The sequence below is a fragment of the Heterocephalus glaber genome, unplaced genomic scaffold, assembly GCF_053883595.1.
Source record: "Heterocephalus glaber isolate CG9 unplaced genomic scaffold, H.glaber_assembly_v1.0 deba00001600, whole genome shotgun sequence".
Classification (NCBI taxonomy): domain Eukaryota; kingdom Metazoa; phylum Chordata; class Mammalia; order Rodentia; family Bathyergidae; genus Heterocephalus; species Heterocephalus glaber.
Window position 1 is genome coordinate 44,590,369 of NW_028258372.1, and position 15,520 is coordinate 44,605,888.

Consider the following 15,520-nt stretch of genomic DNA (forward strand, 5'->3'; position numbering starts at 1 on the left):
TCCTGGCTGGCTGGGGGTGTTTGTTTTCCATCCTGGGTGACTGATGCAGAAGCGCAATTGGCTCCCACTGCTTTTAAGATGCATTTTCTGTCTTACAGGGAGGATGAGTGAGCATTACTCCTCCCTGCCCTTGCCTGCCCCAGGTGCCAGCCTGCAGTCCCGCAGCTTGGAGGGACCTTCTGGAAGGGAGAGGGAACAGCCCACGCCTGTGTGACCAAGTCCTGCACCTCTCAGCTTCCCCCCCTCCTGCTCTCCCAGGGGAGTTCACTGGGACACCAGGCCATTCACGTGCCTCTCTGCGCTGAACCCAGCTGCCTAACACCATGTGGACGCTGTGGATGAGTGGAGAAATAAGTGAAGACTGAATATAAACACTAAGAGCTCAACTTAATGAATGAAATGTGCTCCAAATTATGCCCCCACACACACACACACTCTACACTATGCACTGTGCTCCTCGGTGTGGGCCCTGGACCAGCAGCTGGGCAGCCCCCTGGGAACAGCCCCAGGTGCCCTATGTGCAGACTAAGCTTGGGGAAGCTCTGCAGTGTGGCGGAGCAGGCAGGATGGCCCACGAGGCAAGCTCTGGGTCCCTCACAGGCCAGCGTTTCTCTAAATGTCATGGGGTTGCAACGGTCTGCGAAGGTGAGTGAAAGGCAGCTCCGACGTGGAGCACAGGCTTGGAGTGGGAGGAGGTCTCAGCTGCCTTTGCTCCCACCACTCCCACTGTGCTGTGCCTCTGGGGACCCAGCTGACAGATCCCGAGCACAGCAAGGCTTTGCTCTAACTAATTGCCACCAGTTGGCTGCAGCTCCATTCGTTATTCAGAAAGCCTCATTAATCTCCTAATGCCAGTGCAGCAGCCACTGCTCGTGCTGTTCTCCCAGTTCCTCCCGCGCCCAGTTCCAAGCAGGGCTTCTGGGCTCCTTCTGGCAGCATGGCAGGGGGCCCCCTTCCTGGACACTAAGCTGGAGCCTGGGGACAGAGACCCGGGTCCTTGAGCCCTGCCCCTGGCTGGAGCAGTCCTAGCAGGCAGGACCCAATTCTCGGTCACCCTTGGGCCACAGAGCCTCAGAATGTCGGGAGGGGGCCTTCCAGCAACGCCATGAGGAGGGTTCCTGGGGGCTGTGCGGGAGCAAGCTGCCTTCCCCCAGCGAAGCAAGGAGCTACCTGTGGGGAACGGGGCAGGAGGTGCAGAGGCGCGTTCTGGAAGGCCCAGGAGGAAGCCCTGAGGAAGTCAGTGTGCCCTGGCACATTCGGTCTGCACTTCCACTTCGTACCCTACCGCCCACAGGGCACGACAAGCCTTTCTCCTCTGGGCGCTGTTTCTGAACACTTGTCCCTCTGGACAGTGCGTTGGAGGGGCGGGACCTGCTGTGACTCTCACACTGTCCCCTGGTGTCCCACAGCCACCCAGACTCACGCCCGTACCATGGGGGGAAGAGGGTGTGGGAGGGAACGGGAGAGCCAGAGAACACGGCAGCTTGGGAGCACATCTCAGCACGGCAAGACAACGAGGCCTCTCAGGAACAAGAAAGTGAAGCAAACGGTCCACTGCCCGCCTGTGTGGCCAGGGGCTGAGGCAGCCACAGTGCAGGGGCCTGTGTCAGCCAGCTTTCCCATCACGGAGACCAATGCCCGACACCCACAGCTCAAAGGAGGAGAGGTTTAATTTGGCTCAGATTTCAGGGGACTCAGTCCATGGTCAGCTGGCTCCGAGGCAGGAACATCATGGTGGAAGGGCGTGGGGAGCAAAGCTGCCTAGTTCACGTAGGCAGGGAGCAGAGGAGGGGCAGTTACCAGGGAAGAAGGGGTGAGGGATGATCTAAAGCACCCAAAGCCACACCTCCATGGCCAGCCGGACACACCCAGGAGCCTGCGCTTCGAGACTGCTAAGCGTCTCTAACCCAATGAAGTCCAGTCTCAGGATTTACCGTCAAAGACTCCATCCTCTCTATTCCTTCCAACATTTTATTATAAAATTTTCAAACAGAAAAATTGAAAGAATTATACAGGACATGTTCAGTAGAGATGATCGGTATATAGATGGCCATCATTTCTGCTGGTTTTATTTTTCAGATGGACAGATCCTCTGGCCTCCACTTCCGCCCGCCTTGCAGAAGCTCATGTGAGCCCGCAGGCCTGGCCACAAAATATTCCGGTATTTGTTGAAGCAATACTGCCCTCTGCTGGCCTCAAGCCCTCATGTCTCAGGGTCAGCTCTGTGTGGCAAAGGGCTGAAGGAGATGATTCCTCCTGTATCAGCCCTTTGTCGTGCTCATCCCACCGGTCGGCTTTGCTTGAGATGCACCAGGCAGAGCCGTGGGCACCAGACTGAGGTCCAGCTGAGCTCAGATAACTAAGCAATGCGTTAGGCCGGCAAATGTCTGTATCTTCGTTCTCCTACAGCCACTTACTGTCTGCTGGTGTGGACGTAGCACCAGGGCTGAAGGCACGGCTGTGGGTTAGTACATTGGGTGCTTCCTGCTTGGTGAAGTAGGGACCCTCATGCTCTTTCTCTGGGGTCAAGAAAGCTATACAGCAAAGAGTGAGCAAGAGAGCAACCGGACAGGGTCAGACATCCCAGAGAAGAACCAAAAAGCACTCATTTGCCTCTTGATGCAACAACTGAACTTATCCGGGTGGTTTGTTGACGTCAGGTAACTACCTTGGCCCTTGGTGTGTGTGCTGTTAAATATTCCGAGGCAGCGATGTTTGAGTCTCTGCCAATGTGAGAGGCGTGCAGCAGAATCGACCTGCAGACAGGCAGCCTGGGGGGCGAGGGCCAAGGACCTGGGAGCTGGAAGATGACCCCCCCCTGGAAGTCTTTAGCAGTGGTTCTCAGACTTGTGCCACCATTACCAAGGAGGTTGTTAAACCAGGATGCTGCCCCACCCTGCCTGTCTCTCCCCATGTGCAGGGCATGAAGCCTGAGCATCTGAATTTCTAGAAGTCTCCCCAGTGACTCCCTGGAGCAGCCTGCGGACCCCTGGGCTTGGCTGTGCTGTGCTGTGCTAACAGCTCCTGCATGTGATGACTTTACACCATAAGAATGTGTTTTGTTTGCGCTACTTGTGGAAAAGTGTGGCTGTCGTAGAGTCAGCCATGAACCCAGGCCAGCAGATGGCACCCACCTTAGGGCAGCCGCTCTCGGACGCTAGGACCTTCTGGGTTGCTATGACCTAGATAAAGAAACTGAAGAGCATGTGTGGGCTTTTCCATGTCCCAGCCAGAAGGGATGACATAAATCTCTCCCACTCACATCCAGCAGCCAGGACATCTCACGCAGCCCAGCCAGGTTCCAGAAGGAGTCCTCTACCTTCCCAGACAAGGTCCAGAGATGCGGTGAGCACACCATCTCCCCTGCCACTCCAGTGTCTGCACAGCTGAGGACGCATGTGTCACAGTGGTCCCTGACAGCACATCTCATTCTCCGAAGTGCTGGTCACAGAGTGATGATGACAGTAGTGAGGATGATGATGGTGGTGACCTTGTATGGTAAGTGCCGTCTACACTTTCCATCTGTGAGGCAACTGAGGCATAGTGTGTTCTGTAGCTTGCACAGGTCATGGAGCTGGAAAGAGTCCGTGCTGGGACTGTAATCCGGCCAATCTGGTACCCGAGAGAGTCTGGTACCTGTGCTTTAGCCGCTGTTCTGCTCCATCACTGAGCAATTACTTCTAACTTGGAAGAGAGAGCACAGACTAGTGGAAGACCTGCTTCCTGGGTGAGCTAGCAGTGCAAACCCAATTCTCTACATACAGGCAGCTCTGCAGAGGGAGCATGGCCACACAGGTGGCTCTGCTGTTGCATGAAGGGCTTGATTCAAGCCCAAATGTTAAAATGGGATCTGGCTCCAGTGGAAGGCCTGTAAGGGCCCCGCCGATGCCCAGACATCCAGCTGGAGAGCTAGAGGACAGATCAAAACATTTCTTGATATTTCACAAGGAATTGCCTCCCCTACCACAGGCAACCCTTGAACAGGGACCAGGGGTTCCTCTCACTCTTACTTCTCCCCACCCCTTGCCTGGGGCCTGGCCCACCCAGACAGGCCTTGCCACACCAGCCAGGCCCGAGCACCTCCCTTTACGCCAGCCTAGGGACAGTGGTGGGAGTCCCAGGAAGAGGCACCAAAGCTCAGCACCACTAGGGAGAGACAGTTCCTCGGGCTGAGAGCTCCCCACAAACCAGCCCTGCTCCTTCCTCATATGCCGCCCATGAGTGTGCTGCTGAAAACTCCACTCCGTCTCGCCAAAGACCCGACCGTGCACGAAACTGGGAAAGGGGGAGATAGGAAAGAAACACAGCTAAAGGATGGGAGAGAAAAATTCTACTTGGACCCGCTGGTTAGATGAATTTGTGTTTGTTCCTCCTTGGAAGATTGGTAGGAGTCAGCGGCAGAGTCTGGCCAGCAGGGGCAATGGTCCCTGGGTGGGCGCCGGGCCCTCAAGGTCACTCCTACCTCACCACGGGGTCTGCGGAGGCCAAGATAGAGCCTCCGTGATCCCCATCGGTGCATCAGAGGGAGGCAGTCACTGGCCTCAACATGTCAGATTTCTTCCCTGGGATTTACAACCCTCTCATTTCTTGTTTTTCTTAATAAAAGTTCACCATCTCTGGGCCAGGGATTTAGCTCAGTGGTTCCGCCACCTGCCTCACAAGTGCGGGACCAGAGTTCGATCCCCGGTACCAAAAAAAAAAAATATTCACCATCTCCTTGGCAATAATTTTGAAACACCATAGTTTTCAAGGCAATCTGAAAATACTGGCTCTTTTGTTTGAACAGCCATCAGAGATATGTGGTCAGTAATTCTCTCTCTCTCACGCACACACACACACACACACACACACTCATTTACAACTTCTGCTGACACCCCCAGTCCCCCTGAGAAGGGTGGCTGGGAATTAACTGTGTGTCGCACAGTTACTACATGCTGACACCCCAGGGGAAGGGTCCCCTGCTCAGGGTGCGCCTGGCATCCTGAAGCCACAGCCATGGAGCAGTGACTACCACCGTCCTTTCTGGTTGGCTCTCCAGGTGGTTAGCAATATGACGCCTCTTTCCTGTCTCGCGAGCGTGCCTGTCAGATGGACCAGCAGCAGGAATGATGCTTTGGGAAACAGACAGGAATGAGGGCTCCCTGGGCCCTGGCCCCATCCTGAGAATTAAACCGAGATTCTGACGCACACCTTCGGCAAACCCAAGTCTGGAGAGGGACCGACAGCAGACATGGGGCATCCGGAGCCCTTGTTCCTGTGTGGGCAGGGGAGGTGGCCGGCCCCTCTGCACTCACTCCGATTCCGCCCAGGTGAGCAAGCTCCTGCCCAGGGTCCGGGCCTCACCGCCCCCCAAGAGGGGATTGGTCTGCGAGCACTGCTGGGACAAAGCACCGCCGACCGGGTGGCGGAAACAACAGAAGTTTATGCCTCACAGTCCTGGAAGCTCCAGGTCTGGGGCCCGCGTGTGGCTGACTGGTTCCCCAAGCCCACAATGCAGCCTCTGTGCCGTGTCTCTCTGAGGGTGTCTGGCGGCTTGCGGTGATCTTTAGCATTCTTAGCTTACCAAAGTGTCACCAGCATCTCCACCTTCGTCCTCAAGCGCTGTGCTCCCGTGTGTCTGTCCAAATGCTACCATTTCACATGACCCGACTTACTCTGCTAGAGGTGCGTGATAGCCTCATCTAAACTGAACTAATTACACCCACGATGGCCCTGGATCTGAACAAGGCCGCCTTCTAGAGGCCTAACGTGCTTGGGGTTAGGACTCTAGCAGATGCACATCGAAGGGCCACTCTCAGCCCAGGACAGGAGAGGGTGGCCTCCCCTCCCTGCAGCCTGGCCGCCCTGCCTCCTGGGGATGCCAATGTCTGGGTGTAAAGGCAAAAAATCACTAGATTTGCAGTCCAATCCTCCAGCCTTCCAGAACGGGGTGGCTCTCTTCCTGGGAGTACGAGCCCAAATGTCTCTTGTTCCCCTCCAAGTCACACTGAACACAGACCCTTCTGCGAAGCACCTGAGATGCCATGCGGATCCAGCTGGCTGCTGCCAGTGAGTGCTGCCGGCCGGCTGCCCTGCTCCGCATTCTCCGGTGCCACCCACTGAGCTCTGTGGCCCCTCCCTGGTGGAAGTGGCAGGTCCACACACTCGAGCCACACTGAACCTTCTCGGTACCACGGCTGCTGTGCATGGCTGATGGGGATGAGGTGAAGGGGTCGGGAGAGGCTCTGTCCTCCTCCAGTGTGGTGAAACACTCCCGGAGCATGCTGGCCACGCCCTCCCGCTTTACAGGGCATCTTAGTCACTTTCTCCTCACTGGGACACAACACCCCACACACACCCTGAAGGAGGAGAGAGGCTCGTCTTGGTCTGTTATCTGTCCCCGGTCAGCAGGCTCCACGGCACCACAGCATGGTGGAAGGGGCTGGCAGAGGACGCTGCTCCTGCCGTGGCATCCAGGGTGAGGGGAGGGCCTGGGGTTCCTTCCAGCCACTACCCCCATGACCTGCCTCTTCCACTTCTAACAAGGCCCCCTCCTAACAAACATTCAGCTCACCAGGGAATAGCCTGCTCATGACCACAGGGCCCCGTTACCAAGTGGCAGCCCAGGGGCCCCACTTCTGAACACATGAGCCTTCTGGGGACTCTAGACCTAAACGGTAACTCAGGGCTCTGAAACAAACTCCTCTTTGTAGTGAGAATCACTTCCTCGCGGGGCTCACATGTCAGCGGTAAGCCAAAGGTGACTTCGAGCAATAGCCCACCCACACGCCTGCCCTCTCGCCAGTGGCTCAGTGTCCTCCCAGGCTCGGGCTCGCCTGCTCTCGTAGGCTGCCCTGCATGCCAGTTTCCGGTTCACCCGAACTCCAGTGGTTGTATCTGCACCCCATCAGGGAACACAGGGAGATTCTCCCCCAGGATCTACTCAGCCTGCACAGAAGTAACTTCCGGAAGGTCCACCTCCCCCATTTCCGAGATGAGCTCCAATACGGTCAGGTCTTCTCACAGCCAGCATGTGTTAATCCATGCAATGCAGTCAGTCATACCCTATAAACTAAAGCAACACAGACAAATGTGACATCAACTCAGTCCCTCCCATTAGAGAAGCTGCAGTTAGCTGAGAAGACAGTTGTAAAAAAAGATACTTTCAATACAAAGTCATAGAGTGAGCGACAGAGACACAGTAATGGAGCCTGGGGCTGTGAGGCTGCCCTTGTCCAGGTCAGAGGAGGATTTCTACAGCTAGGCGTCAGGGGGACCTGCAGGTGCTAGCAGGCCACGGGGAGGTTTCAAATGAGAGCAGTGCACTCACATGTCCATCCCGCGTACACCACCCTAGCAGGGCATACACACAGGGTGGGAGAGGGACAGAACTGGAGGAGCCAGGCCCAACTCAGAGGCTGACACGGTAACCCAGTCAATCCGCGAGCAATGTGGAAGGGGCAGTCAAAACACGGCCAGCAACTGAAATCAGCAAGACTTCGAAATGCCTTCACTGTGGAAGCGTTAGGGAGACCAGGCAGCCTCAAGTCCGGGAGGAGATGGTGACAGCAAAGTGAGGAGACACGGGCACTTCCTCATCCGGCTCCACCTCCACCCAGGGTGAGTCTCGCCGGAGGGCTCTGCACCTGAATCCTCCAAGCCCATCCGCGAAGCACCTGCCAGCCTCCCTTCCTGAATACCGAAATGCATCTTTAATCACTAGCAATTACTACTAAATTACTGGCTGCTATACGATAGGCAGGTAAAGCCACAGTGTCCTCGAAGGGCTCAACATATAGTGAAATACATTAGTAACTGAAATATCGAATGCAGTGTAAGTACAGACAAGGCATTGCCCAGTGCTGTGGAGAAGGTACATTACTTTATATGGAGGATTTCGCAGAGGAATGAGATGTGAGCTGATCTGGGAGCATAGCTAGCAATCCTGCAAACAACACTCGGGGGGAGAAAATGGCCCAATCAGACACATGGCAGGGAAATCTCAGAACCCTGGCTTCACTGAGACCCTGGCCCCAGCCTGTGCTCCCCGGGCTGGGAGGCCCCTCAGCAGCTGCCGGAACCGAGAATTATGATGCTTTTTGGGGCACCACAGCCACCCCCATCAGCACCCCCTCTGGACATTGAGCTGCCCTGGCTCTCAGCCTCTGTTGGGTGACAGGGTCTGCTAAGACCGACCTGACCTCACAGGCCAATGTCCCAGTGACTGGCCTGCTCCCGCGTCACAGCCAGCACTCCCGGCACTTCCTGGGGCTGTAAAAGGAACAGGGTCTCCCTTCTGCACCCTTTCCACCAGTCCCGAAATCTGCTTTCCATGCCCGGTCCAGAAGCAGACAGAAGTCTCTCCCTCTCCTGCTCCCCCAGCACGGCCTGCAGGCCTAGCACTCTCACGTGGGGCTAACTCAGTGGCCTGACTTGGGTCCTCTGGGCCCCAAGATCGATCAGTACTCTCCAGTGCCTCTGAACTGCCAGCCCCAGACACCTGCAGAAACAGAAGCCCCAGCTCTTGGCAGTCCTTTGGGCTCCTTGCTTCCCCCAGGGTTTTGCCACACTTGGCCAGAGCCCTCTCTGCTTCCTCCCACCTGTTGGCGGAGGTGGACAGCCGTGAGCTGAGTCCCAAACAATGCAGCTGCACGAGAAGCAGGCGCCAGGCAGCTCCCTGTCCTCCAGTGCATGGTGAAGGTGCCAGAGCTCGCCTTGAACCTGGAGAGCCCGTTGAGCCGTTGCCGTGCCCTGCAGAGACAAGCCAGGCCCTTGTTCCGAGCCCACAGACCTTGCCCTGGCGCCATGGAGCCCACAGCCCCCTCAGGCCTTTGACTCCATCTCCCAAGGTCAAACTTGGAGTGCAGACTGAGCACGCTCAGACCACAGATCTGCTGTCAAAATCAAGCAGTTGCTTCCTTCCTTCTCTACTTATCGGCAGCTCTATGCTGCGATGTTCCATGCCGGGACAATGGCAGGGAGAGATCACGTGGGGCTGATGCCGCCACTGCCCCCCGAGGCCTGGGAAGGTGGGTGAGGGGGGCAGGCAAGAAGCAGGGCTCACCCACCCGGCTACGGGGTCAAGGGGGAGGACGCTCAGGAGAAGGGCAGTGCTGCCCAGCGCTCCCCAAGGCCCCCAAGGGCAGCGTCCCCAGAAGGCCGTGCCGGGGTCCAGTCGTGCAAGAAACCCTCACAGACAAGTTTGTGTTTCACTGCCCCTACACACACACACACACACACACACACACACACACACACGGCTCCTGTCTGGCACGCCTTGGACTTCCTGGATGATTAGAGGAAGCAGGAGCTCAGGACTCGCCGCCTCCCCGCTCCTCTTCTGGAAGACCTGTCTCCGGAGAGCGACCTGTCAGCTGCACACGGCGGGGCACGAGAGATCCGACTGTGCGTGACGACTCACAGAAGTGTGCGCACACACACCCACCTCCACCCGCTCCCTGGGCCGCTCACTGGCTGCATTGATCTCCGCAGTGTCCCAAGTTGAGTCTTGTCCCTAAAGGGCCCTTCCCAGGGGGCCATCGTTTTCCAAGCACGTCATATACATCACCCCTTGTAATTCTTCTGACCTCGCTGTTGGAGGAAGCTTTCCCTTGTACCCATTTCAAGCCCAAGAACTGTCAAGAAAACCACCAAGGATCTCGCTGCTACCAACGGCACCCACAATTCAGCCCCAAGTCTGCATCTGTTGCCTGACTCTTAAAACCTTCACTACAACAACGAGGGGCAGGCACACGAGTCAGGACTGTGGGTCCACTTGGGGACAACCCTTTGCAGAGAGCCTGCCCCTGCCCCTGCCCCTGCCCCCTCCGTGTTGGGCACAGCAGGGTCGAGAAGATGGTCAGGACCGTGCTGGGGCCCCTTCGAGTCAGGTCACGGGCAGGGAGGGCTCTGGAATCACCCCCGCAGGTTTCTAGGGGGCATCGGTCGGTCCTGGGAGTATCTGCTCTGAGGTCCCCTCCCGAGGGAGCCCGGGAAAAAGAGAGGGAGGGAGAGAGGAGTGACACAGCCATGCCTGGCCCTGCCTCTCCCATGAATGGACACCTGGCGCCTCCTTAATGGTTCTTAAAATAGTAAAGAAAAGGAGCGGCAGACAGAGAACAGTGAGGCGGGCAGAGGACTGCAGGAAGTGGTCTGCTCCCCATCAGCCTCAGGCCTGTCACCAGGCAGGACGCTGCCACTAGGGGGAAGTGGCAGCTCACTTTTAGGATCGAGGAGCCCAGCATCCGCCCTTCTCCCGGAGATGCCAAGCACAATCCCACAATGAGCAGTCAGGCAGCCCTGGAGCTGGGCAGTCACGAGACTCCAGCAGGGGACAACTTTACTCGGATGTTTTGGTACAAACCCTTCTGTTTCGTTTGACCCTGTCGATAGACTCGGGGAGTGGACTGAGCTCGTTAGCCCAGTTTGACAGATGAGAAAGGTCCCCAAGATTTAGACGCATAGCAGGTGCCCAGCTAATAGCGGTGCTACAGAACACTAGCGGGGGGCCCGGGCCCGGGCCTCGTTCAGGCTGCGGGAGACACCATGCCACGGGCGCAGCTCCTCACTGCGGACCCGGTATCGTCTTCCATCCCCTCATTACTTGCTTATTCCCTACAAGATTGAGAAGACATGGAAAAAGGAGTCTAAAACCAAACTGTTCAATCGAATGCTTTGTAGTCACCAAGACAGTCAGAATAAGGCAAGTAACTCTCACGACCACTCGCTGCCCTAGACGCCCTCCTGCTGGCTTTTCAAGGTCACACGTGTGACCTTGGAGGGTGGCTGCTAGCTCTGGCTGGAAACCACGTGCAGAGCAGGAGGACGCTGCGGCTCTGCGGTGCACTGGAAGTGGTTCCCACGCAGGAAGTGGCAGCGAGGTCAGAGGCAAAAACCGAACGCCGCGGGTGACGGAGTTTACCCTGCACCAGCGAGCACCAAGGCTGGGGCCCGGTGAGAAAGGGCCTTCGGGCGACAGGGGTGACGCGGAGCTCTACACAGACACAGGGAGCACAGCAGGGGATGGAGCGCAGGAGCCCGGCCTGGCAGATCACCTGCCGGCTCCAAGGCCGAGGGCCTGGACAGGACGTCTCGGAAGGGCATGGAGGCTCGGGGGCTCGGGAAGGGGAGGAGACCGGAAGTCCAGGCGGGAAAGCTGGCGCCTCCCTCCCCGGGAGCAGCTGGAGAAGCGAGCCCAGCTCTGCCGGTCTCTGAAGGAGTGGGACCTGCGACGCAACCCCGGCGAAGTGGGCAGCAGCCTGGCGGAAGCCCGCGGTCCTCGCGCATGGCGCCCTCCTGCTCCCGAGGCCCAGGCCCCGGCCCTGGGCCCCGCTGCCTTCCCTCTCCAGGCCCGGGGGGAGCAGGCTTCCCGCCGAGCGCAGACCTGTGGAGGTGAGGAAGTCCAGTCCCGGGAGCTGTCATGGGGGAGCCCTGACGGGACCCCCAAGTTCCAGCGCAGCGAGGCTGCTCAGAGGGGTGAGAACCGCGGCCACCGGAAGGGCTTGGGGAGGGGACGCAGGGTCACCCAGAGAAATGGGCGGGGCGGGGCGGGGGAAACGCTGTTCTTGGGAGCACCGAGCTCTTGCTCCGGGCATCTCAGAGTTAAAATAAATAAACACCGACTGGCAGGTCTGGCACCTTTCCACAACCCACCCTTCCACCCCTCAGCCTCCGCCCCACACGCTGATCAGCGGACTCCCCGCTCCCACTGCCCAACCTGCGGGCGGAAATGTTTTATCGTGGAGGGGACCTTCGCCCCTCGGTGGCCTCTCCCCCCTCGCCATCCTTCCTATCCTTCCTCCACAGCCTTGCACGATCTGCTCCCCTTCCTGTCTCACCAGCCACAACGGGCTACTCTCCACATGCTCTCCCTGGTGGTGTTCCTACCGCTTCAACTGCATGGCTCCTTTCTACCCCAGGGCCTTTACACATGCTGATCTTTTGTTTCTCTGACTCCCCACGTAGCTAATTCTTCTGATTTTCTCTCCCTTCCTTTTTCTTCCTGGAAGGTCATCATGTCTCATCACTGGTTGTCCAAATAGTGCAACCTGGAGATCTAATTAAGTGTAAAAGACAGTTCAGGACCAAAGTGAGGTGAGAATCCACTCCTCTGTCCTCGTGAGCACGCCTCCCTTTTCCCTCCGCCTGTAAGGGACCCCTGTTTTGTTTATGGGAGGGTGATCAGATGTGCACTGTGGAGTTGGGTCCTGGTGGGCGCTTCTCCCTCTGCCAGTGTCGCCCGTGAGTGGGGCGGGAGATCTGCTCAGGCTCAGCGCTGTTCCGCGTGCCGGGGGCCAAACACATGCTGCCAGCCTGCCTCATGGCACGGCTTTCTCCTCTTCACTCCTGCCATCCCTGCTCAGGCTAAAACGCTTCCCTCCTGCCGTTCCAGCTCAAGTGTCCCCAGCCCCAGACTCTGCGGTGACTCTGCAGGTCTCTGCTTCCCTCTGAGTTCAGCTCAGAGCCTCATCCGGGCTGCGGACTCCCTGCCATCCCGCCTTGTCTCCCACCACCCTGCAAAGTGGCTCCGCATTTCCAGTGCAGGCTCCATTCACTCCAACCTCTGCTTTTCCTAATCCCACCCCAGCCTCCCCTTCACCTCCCAACTCTGGGCCCCCTCTTCCTTACGCCCCAGCACTGAGTCTGGTTTTTCTGCAGCCCTGCCTGACGTCTCCAGCTGGCCGCAGCCCGTGGCCCCGTCTCTGAGGCAGCAGGGGCTAACAGCCCTGGGGCGGGTCGCTGAGGCCTGGACGCCTGCTGCTGTTTCCCATGTTTTAGTCTTGCTCTCTTTGGAGCATGTGGTTGATGTTTTAATAAATAGCCGGTTGAATGGTTGACCGAGGAAAATATAAAGACGAGGGCATTAAGGGAATCTCAGCCAGGCAGAGCTGACGCGTCTGTGCGTGCGTGCGTGCACACGTGTTTTTGCGAGCTCGCCCACCTCCTGGGGAGCCTTCCCACATGCATGCGCCTTCCTTTCTGTAGTCACCCCTGGCTCGAACAATGGGTGCTCTGCTCTGCTCCGAGCCCCTGGAACGCGTGAGGCCTGCCTGCTGACTGCAGAGGCAGAGTGCATCCTCCTCGGGCCCAGCGCCTTCTGAACCTATTCCTGCCTCCCCCAAAGGAGCTGTTCCTGGCTCTGTGACTCACCCAGGCCAGCAGAGTGCAGGGAGGGAGAAGGAGCAGAGAGGATTGCAGAGGGCTGGGGATAACAGCACTTCCTGGGCCAACTCAGCCATCACCAGAGTGTCTTTTAGAGAGCAGAACTGGCTGATCCTTGTGCTGGGACACAGAGCTGGGCTGGCTTCCTACCCCGGTGCCTAGGGCACAGTCAGCAGCTGATGAAAATTTTACAGAATTAGTTCATCACAGGTGCGCTGGGGAAGGCTTCAAACAGGCAGAAATTAGCTACCTCAGAGACGGGCTCCCTCACGTGCAAACACCCGTGGGCTTTGCATGGCTGCCTCCGGCTGTGATAAAGGCCAGCGTTGACACAGGAAGAGCTGAGCGGCCGGTCAGGGACGCTCCATCCAGGAAACCTGGGAAGTTAACGCTAATATGCCCTAGTTTGTTGTCAATACGAGTAAGAGTCAGCACTTAGTACTCACCATGTACAGCAATCACTAGCAGGTCAAACTTTTTAAATTATAATGAATCTCAAAGTTCTTTTCACTTCCGAGGGCCAATCAGATCCAAATAAGCATCTACATGCCTGGCACAGTAGGACTGGGAGAAGAGGGAAGGAAAACAGGCAGAGTCCCTGCCCTTAAAGAACTCTGGATTCAAGGAGGGAAACTGAAGTGGAAGCAAACTAGATTTCAAGGCAGAAAAAGATTAAGAACGAAGGAGATTCAGCCTGGCATGGTGGTGCAGCCTGAAATCCCAGCACTCTGGGCGACTGAGGTAGGAGGATCACAAGTTTGATCTTACTAAACCAGCCTGGGAAACTTAGGCAGACTCTGACTCAAAATAGAAAGGACGGGGCATGTAGCTCTGTCCAAAGGCTCTGGGCTCACCCCATACCACAAAAGGAAAAATAAAGACTAGGAGATGCGGGGACACACACACACACACACACACACACACACACACCCACACACACACCCACCCCCCCACCCACCCAAGGAGAGCTGTAGATGAAAGGTTTGGGGACGATCCCAAATCACAGCTTCCTGGGTGAGGTGGAGTTTTCTTTGGTTTTTTAAATCTGTAGTTTTTCCTCTGACAGAGGCAGGAAGCGCACTCTGCACCGGCAAATCAGAATAAACGGGGCTCGGGAACTTTGTAACAAATGCCCTTTAGAGGTCAGTGTCTCGATTGCTACACAGCCCAGAGTCCAGTGGGTTGGGGTTGGGGAAATCTTGTGCCAGTGGAGTATCTCCAGTGATTTGGATTTGTCCTGTTAGGCAACGTTGGAAGTAAAAGCAATGTTTTATTGAGCTAATTCTAGCAAGAGCGGAAGCTGAACTGGCAAGGGCTTTGGTCTGTTTGGGCTGCTCTAACAAAAGACAGTGAACAGGGCAGCTTAGAGACCACAGACATACACTGCTTAGCTTTGGAGGCTGGAAGTCCAAGGTCAAACACTGGCCTACCGTGCCTGGTGCGCTCACTTCAGGCTCACACACTTCCTCCCATGCTCACACGGTGGAAGGGAGAAGGCTGCTCCCAGGCCTCTCCCATGGGACCGCAAAGGCCAGCCATGAGGGGCTCACTCTCATAGCTTCAGCACCCCCAACACCGAAATCACTTTGGCGATTCTGTTTCAGTGTGTGAATTTGGGTGGTGGCCTTGTAATGTCAGCTTCGTCGTTGCTGCTGGACACAATGCCTGACACCCACGACTTGAGGACAGGTTTCATTTGGCTCATGTTTTAGGGGAATTCAGTCCATGGTTAGTGGACTGCAAGGAAAACTCATGGCAGAAGGGTGTCATGGAGCAAAGCTGCTTAGCTCATGGCAGGCAGCAAGCAGGGCAGGGGAAGAGTGCCAGAGGGAAGGGGGCAAGGGAGCAGCCTCATGACCCAGCCAGACACTTGGAAGAGTGCTCCCAGTCCCCAGGGCAGATTCCACAGCCAATCAAGGTGACGTGCCATCAAGATAGCTGCCACAGACACACATATTCAAACCTAGCACGGCGCCTGCCTCGAAAGCGCAAGGTCCCGAGTTCCATCCCCAGTACCAAAAAAACAACAACACACACAAACCGTAGCAGAGAGGGCAATCGCAGCTACCGTCCGCTGAGTGCTCACCATGCACCCGTCTCTGCTCTAAGCAACTGCGTTGTGTTTCACTGACCCAACTAGTGTAGGAATGAGTTCAGCACCGATCCCATGCCGCACACAGGAAAACTGAGGGCAGTTAATTAGGTACCTAGATGGCGAGACATCCCGTCCATGAAAGGTGGGAGTCCAACCTCAAAGTCCTCTCCAGAGCCACTTCAACTACCCAGCTGCAGCATGTCCCCAGGCCCCAAGGGGAGCTTATTGCATGGGATCAGTGCCCAGGAGAGACACGAAGGCCTGAAGGGAGACTGTAGACGAAAC

General features: G+C 56.9%; 1 long non-coding RNA gene across 1 annotated transcript; it reads left to right on the top strand.

Annotated features, from left to right (window-relative positions):
* Positions 1-11,647: 11,647 nt before the first annotated feature.
* Positions 11,648-12,812, top strand: LOC110345328 (uncharacterized). The gene is made up of 2 exons (XR_015444282.1): positions 11,648-12,072; positions 12,371-12,812. It is a non-coding gene; the product is annotated as an uncharacterized LOC110345328 (long non-coding RNA).
* The last annotated feature ends 2,708 nt before the right edge of the window (positions 12,813-15,520 follow it).